This window comes from Vanessa cardui, chromosome 1 (genome assembly GCF_905220365.1).
Source record: "Vanessa cardui chromosome 1, ilVanCard2.1, whole genome shotgun sequence".
Classification (NCBI taxonomy): Eukaryota; Metazoa; Arthropoda; class Insecta; order Lepidoptera; family Nymphalidae; genus Vanessa; species Vanessa cardui.
The window spans coordinates 9,627,598-9,635,760 of record NC_061123.1 but is presented as its reverse complement, the minus strand read 5'-3'; positions in this window follow the sequence as shown (position 1 = coordinate 9,635,760).

Below are 8,163 nucleotides of genomic sequence, written 5' to 3'. Positions count from 1 at the left end.
TACGTAGACTTTGTACCAAGGCGGCCTTACAGCTTCAAACAATCTCTTACACACAAAGTATATCACGAATATACAATGATTACATAACGAAAAAGTTCCTTCGTGTGCCTTCTTAATTAAAGAATATTCGAATTTTGAGTGATAGATAATAAAGAATTGGGCACCAAAAAATGCATCGCATACTGACCTATAAATACATAAATGTAGATGTGAACAATGCTATGTAAATAAATATTTGTAATACATATATTTAGTATCTTAACATTGAGGACTTAAATAAATACAAATTAAAGTTAAAAATAACCTCTGTAGAAATGTTGACCTCGTGGATTGGTGGCAAGAATGTCAGCAGCATTTCTCCGTTAAATAACAATTCCGATACTTTGGAATTCGTGACGAAAATTAACCAGACCTCCTGTCACCAGTGGAGGCAATACGATGTTCCATCTTTCTGTTTTTTCGCACTTTTACTTCAAGGTTTAAGAGTTCAAACGGCAATTTTTACAATATAAATTGTAATTAGAGACACACTAGCACTGATAAATCTCTTCAGCGTGTTTATTCCGCAGCGAGTTTAATCCTTCTATTAAAATAATGAAATATTTATACATTTACAAAATGATAACTTTTAGTTAGCATGACGATCTCCCGATTTCCGTCGAGTAGTTATAGAAAAAGTTCATTAGTTTACTATCTTGGGTCTGAGTGTTTGTAGTACCGTTGTTACTTCTGACTTTTCATAACAGAAGTGCTTTAGCTACTTACATTGGGATCAAAGTAATATATGTGATGTTGTCATATACTCGTATTGTAAAAAAAATACGGATATTTTAATAAGTGAGAACTGACATGGACTCTGGATTCTGACCGGCGTTATCAATACATTAAATAAAAGAAGAAATAGTCAAAAGTGTTTACTAAAGAGTTCGTTATCGTGATATAATAATCATGAAAAGATAAGTATTATTTGGTCGAAGATAACTGATTATTAGGTACTCCTTTAGTAAGAAAGTACCGATAATTGTAATTATGCAACAATTACTAAACTAAATGGCAAAATAGTGTGGAATATCAAATAACAAATAGTGTAAATCCACTAATAGTCCAACTTAGTCCGTATTTTTTTTTTATTTTTGTTGCATAAAGGGATAATTATTAAAGTAACATTTATAATACACATATGATTTGTATTTTTTCATTCTAGTCACTGAATTTTTCTAGAACTAGATTTTTCTAGTCTAAAACACTGAATTTTTTCTTTGAAGTACAAGATTTTAAGAATATTTTGTTTGGTTAATAAAAATCTTTAACAGACACATCTATCTTTGGATAGATAGCTTTAAAACTCAAAGCAAAAAAGTGTTAAGAAAAGGCCTTAACCTTGCCCACTAATAGTCTATTACATAAGAATAATCTTACAAAATAAAAATATATTCTTGCTTAGTAACAGTATCAAACAATACAGCTTAGATTACGCCACAATACACCTTCTGTTCCACACTTAGGCCCTCTGTGGTAACAACGTAACGTCCCACTTCAGTCAAGGTTCTAACATCTAACTATCTAACATCAAAACAACGTAAGTAACATTTGTTATATTTGTACAATAAACTTTAACAAACAGTGTTTAAATTTAATTTGCATAGATTATCTTATGGTCTTGGGACTTTAAACTTCTAAATTGGTAGGTAGAGTACATTTCTCCCTATGAAAACAATGTTGTTTTGAATGTTTATGTAACTTAAAATTATTAAATTTAAATTATATTTTTTTACGTATTTCGAATATTGAACAAAGGAGTAGCTATAATATTTAAATGTTATACGCGTCTACGTGCTCTACGTACGTCACGTATTCTTATTATAAATTGTTTTATATTTGTATTGTGTTTTAATACACGTTACGAATATAAACCTTATCGCACATATATTTAATTACGCATTTCGCATACAGGCTAAGTTCAACTTGTAACGTTTAAAGTTACCTCCACCTGGAAACCTCAGGGCACGTCGTGTTAAAAAGGTATCATTAAGATTAAAGCTAGGTCAATGTAGGCGTTGAATATAACTTGACATAGCTAAAATTTTTCCTTGAAATTCAATGCAATGCGAATAAAGGCTGCGGTAGTGAAAGTGCTCGCGATTTTGTCGTCATCCTTTTAAGCGATAAAAAATATTTCGATTGCCTCTAAAATTCTCGTAAGCACGAGATAAACGCCTTGAAACAACATTTTTAAGCTACTTGTTGCACAATTTAAAAAGTAAATATGCGAATAAAAAATTAAGCGATTTCCTTATTTAAAGAATCTATTTAAAACTGCTTGTTTCATTTACAGATATGTAACTATTAAAAAACTCTTGCTAACTGGTTCTCGAGGATTCATATGTCTGACGTTAGTTATATTTTTAAGGTACAACGTTTTAAATTGCAATATTTGAAAATAACTTTTTTTTAATATATTGATGCACTAGAAGGGTATAGTTAGTAACCAATTGAAACTGTTGTGGATATGTTATTTCATTGCAGTTTTCTTCTGCGTTTGTTTTTAAATACTTCTTTCAGCCTTGTATTGTATGTGACTTAAAATCTTCTTTAACCACTTCCGTGTCAAAATAAATAAATAAAAAATCCACAAAAATATCGTTCTTTATTAAATGCATCATATCATCAAGAAAAAGATCTTATTTTTTCTTAAAACATTTTATTATATTTTTTTATAATGGTTAACATACTCAAATGTGTTGCCATAATTACATACAATTTTATATTTTTTTTTACATAAACTTAAGCTTGGGTTTATGTGTAAGGACTTTTTTCTCATTGTTATTGCATTCGCAATTTGAATGAAAGTTGCTTATGCGTTTAACACTCACTTGCAATTCAAACCACAATACGGTTTTATAAAACAGCAATTCACTTATAAAACTTTATAAAACAGTTATAGATATCCAAGGTAACGTAATGTCAAAAAAAAAACTTTGAAGAACGTTCAAAAACTACAAAACAGCTAATTTATTTTAAACTCTAATTACACGGTTTCTATGAGAAATAGCGTGATTGTACTCATCATCCGCGTCGACCTTTCGATGTATGGAACAGAGATAATTGAACAATGGTACGTTCAGGTCTGCCCGTTCACTTTGCACCGCTTTTTTTTGGCTTAGAACGTCCTCGCCAGCATCCGCCTCGTATGCTAGAGTATTTTTAATACAACTATCACTTTTTGCATTTGGATCTTTTAAAACAACACAATACGCAAGTTTTTCGAATCGTTTTAGTTTTCACAAGGTCGGATGTTTATGATATGTGATTTACAACTACTTTGCTAAAACAAATTATTATTTTATTTTATATTAATTCAATTCAATTTTATAAATGATGTGGTATAGCAGCTTGTATTATATGCACATGTGTTGCATTAGTTTTTCGTAGATATTTATTTATTATATGTAGTTATTCACGTCCGCATATTTTATAACAATTGCTGTTGTTTTGCATAAGTATCTAATATTATAAATACCAGCGGTTTTTAAACACCATTTATATTTAAAAAATCCCATGCTAATTAATAATACAATGTTAATAAGAATATGTAAAACATTTTTTAATGTATCGCTTGAGTAAATTTTAAGTATAATTTACTTTTTCATATTAATGTTGATATCAATATAAAGCTAAAATATCTTATATAACTAGCAAAAACATTAAGCATCCTAATAATATAAAACCTTAATCAACAATCAACATGGGTCTAACTAGAAAAAAAATGCATTATTGCGATAAAAACAATGTGCCTCATAGGAAACCTTTTTTTGCGTACATAAACAAGTCTAAAAACCATGCAATTGAAAGCAAAAGTGTTCCAATTAAAAAAAATACAAAACAAAACATATCATGTATTGACGAGTATTTACAATCCACATTTTGCTATAAAAATCCAGTGTCACAGTTCTTTAGAGAATTACTCATTTATTAGCGTGTCTAAAGTGTCAATATTGTTTAAAAGGAAGCAATGATCGTCATTGAAATAACACAGACTACGAGTGAAGTTCACGGTAACATATTTGCATAAGAAAAGATTTTGTTACGCGTCTAATTTAGGCGGCGTCTTCTTGTAAAGAGTCGAGAACAAACGATCGTAAAACACAGCACTGAGACAGCTTTTTGCTCTAATAAACCTATAAAATTTGTTTACCAACACAACCTTTTTGACGATCTAGTTTTTTTTTTAATTGTCATGAGCCGATGATAATTGGTCGTCGTCAAATGCACAATTTGTTTTGTTAGAATATTATATAGTCTGTAAAAGGGTGCCGCCTGATCTTAAAATACGGAATGTTTGATTTCGTTTCGCCTTTTTGTTGACTTTTAAAACAATTCCGATAAATAGAATAATAATTATAAATGCAGTGAATTTAATATCTGCGTGTGCAAGTTCTTTATTCTTTTGTTAAAAAATTATGAAGCTATTTTTACATTGAATATTTCCTTGTACTTTTCAATTTTATACATTATGAATGTTTTAAAATCCCACGACTCATTTATTTACGTGTTGTTTTTATAAAGAATCATTCAAGGATCTTCAGATTATAGCTCGTAAGTATACTTAGCGTTTTACGTTTCATAACTTGAATCGTACAGAGGTACTCCTCTATATAAAATATACTTGCTGCAGACCGCGGTTTTGAACAAACGATGTATTCTCGCCCACTGCATAGAGTCGAAAGTAGCATAAAATTATATAACTTCTCTTTATATGTGGTCTTTTCAACATTAACTTTTTAACTGATACAGTTTATCAAATATCGGTCAACTAAAAAATCTCTGCAACTTTTTAATAATATGTTTATATATTTTTTTAGAAAGAACAGCATACAAATACACAACGCGCTTTATTTTGTACCAAACACATTACAATGAAGAACCAAAGTGTACCGTAATATGATATGGATTCAAAATAAAAATACCTACAAGATCATAAAAAATATATGGTTTTTATAACACTGCAAACTATGTACCGACAAGGAGTTTCGAATAAATTCCTACTATCACTTTCAAACAAATAACCTTTCCCAGGTCAATAATAAATTACATACAATAACATTGCCAGTAGTCAAATAAACCGAATGGCAACAATAGTGTCTTTGTATAAAACAAAAGCCACCGTCTTCCTTTTGAAACTGACTGACGATTTTGTCATTGCATAATTACAAAAGAATATCATTTTGTAGAAATGTGAAAGTAAAAGTAGCAATCTGCAACAAGAGATTCTATTAAATTATGCAATATTAACCTTTATTCGTATACACATAAGATTCTTTGATAACATCTTTGTACATCCGTAATAAAACTTTATGCCTTGCTCGGCATTTTTATTCTTTTGTCCTATTTTTATTGCTTTATACTTTTACTTTCGCTTTCAACGAATGCTTTAAATGAGGTCGTTAAATACGACACAGTTTTTACTTTGTTACATATTATTACTTAGAGTAATTCTTGCGATATTTATATATTAATAACGTTCTGCATAATTTATTTATAACAATTATTTTAAAGTATATAGAACGGAATGCTTTAGGGAGACTAATATATCAGAAATAAAATCGTTGTAGTTATTTCTTCAAAGTATTATTTATTTAACTTTTTCAACGGCGTCTTTTTTAAAATGGTTTTTGGTTTAATTTTAAGTGGTCACCATACACATGTGAGCTGAGATGGTCCAGTGGTTAGAACGCGTGCATCTTCACCGATGATTGCGGGTTCAAACCCAGGCAAGCATCACTATATGTATGTGCTTAATTTGTGTTTATAATCCATCTCTTGCTCCACGGTGAAGGAAAAGATCGTGAGCAACCCTGCATGTGTCTAATTTCATCGAAATTCTGCCACATGTGCATTCCACCAACCCGCATTGGAAACGCGTGGTGGAATATGTTCCAAATCCTCTCCTTAATGGAAGAGGAGGCCTTATCTCAGCAGTGAGAAATGTACAGACTGTTACTTTACTTACTTTACAATACATACAGTTAGAAATAGTGATCATCTAACTTCCAGCATCAGTGCAACAAAAACTTTAAAAAGTAAGTACATTGGGTTCCGATTCGAGAGTGAGCCAGTGTAAAACTAATTAAAACGATACTCGTATAGGCACAAAACCCAACCAATCAAGTAAAATATTTTGTATTTGCCACCTTCATATAAATTTATGTACATATATGAAAAAATACATCTTATATTGTATCTATATTATATATCACAGATTTATCTTCAAAATTAATTATTAATATGTTTAGTATAATTTGCACTTAACGAGAATTATCATACAATATTTACCATATTTCGTTAGCCTCGTAAAGTGGAAGCGCTGTTTCTCTTAAATATTTTTCTGTTATATGTCAAAGTAAAAAAAATTTCGTATATAACCGTATTACGAATTAAATATTTGTAATATTTATGCGAATAATAAAATTGTAACAAGGCCAACTCTGTATAGGAAACATATTTTAAAGTTTAATTCTGAATATTATACAATATTTTACATTAACGTCCTCTAAAGAGAATATCAACTAAACAGGATATACCATAGAAAATATATACCGTAGATAATAAATAGATAGTAAGGTAGCACAGTACACAGGTGCACTTTCTGCCCTCAGTCTTCACCCCAACAGTCTGATGGTAGGGCCATCTTAAACGATCAGAAACGACGTAATGTTCATAGCAAAAGGTCATACTTTTAGACATTTTAAGTCTGCAGTGCTACCGAGTTTTTCTTGACTTAGAATTCAAATTGAATTCAACCTCAGAAACAATATATATTATAAGATTGTGTTGTAACATTAAATTACGACGATAATTCCCAATATGAGAAAATGCATTTTTAATTAACGAATTCTTAAGCATGTCATTCGGTAGCTTATTAATTATTTTTTATACAGAAATTAAATAAAAGTTCCCACGAGTCATATGAACTGTGGCAATAAAAAAATATCTGAATTAATTTAATCGAATAGAATTCACATGAATACCTATATTGAATGAATTATTTAATCTTCCTTTTAGATATAAACGAAAATATAGTCTAGAATTTGTATCAAAAACATTATTACTTTCGAGATGCTAACTAGATACGAAAATTGCTGCTTACTCGAAATAAAATGGTTATAATTATATTTATTAAGTCTTGTCTATAGTCTAAATCAAATAAAATTAATTTTTATTTTCATATATACTTCTACAATTTTTGCAACAAGCTACATGCCGTTCGGAATGTGGATTTAATGGTTGTAAATGCGTATGGAGGTGCATGATATAAATATAATATAGTAGAAATAAAATTCTAAATCAATGGAGCGAAGAAATACTTGAAAAATGTGCAAACGCACTCTTTGCAATTTAAAAAAAAAAAAAGTTTTTGATATGTATAGTACATGATTTCTGCATGTCTCCGAATAATAAAATAAAAACCTGTCAATATTTACGCAATTTTGAATCGATAATAATTATCATATTACATTCAGTATTTCGTTACAAAATGTCATTTCCCGAACAAAATCCATAAGGTTATTTCGTTGTGGGTGTATTTATTTACATTTTTCGTCAATAAATAAGACGTTTTACTAAAACGCCTTCATTTTGGCATAATTAATTGCTTCCTGTGTTAGTTTTCCTTTTTCTATCTTGTATTTATTGTATCGTTAAATGACAATAAATATTGTCCGTTATAATTAATTAATTTGTTAATATATATACATAATTAATTTGTTAATATATATAATATATATATATATAATACAGAGTTACTAAAATCTACTTCAATGTCGGACTTAGTACATCTCTATTAAGTGTCAACGCGGTGCAATCTTCGGTCGTATATTTTTTCAAAGTTTAATGTTATCTTTATTAACATAAGAATTAACAACATTAAATGCTTAAGTATATATATACAAATATGAACTAAAACTAGTTACTGTATAAATCTTGACCGCGTGGAATGGTGGCAAGAATGCTAGCAGCATTTCCCCGTTGAATCGCAATTCCGATCCTCTGGGCAAAAAACGAACCAGCCCTCCTGTCACCAGTGGAGGCAATGAGGCGAGGTGTTATACTTTTGATGAAGCTTTTTGCACCACTACTCCAAGGGCCAAGCGTTTCGACAGCAAA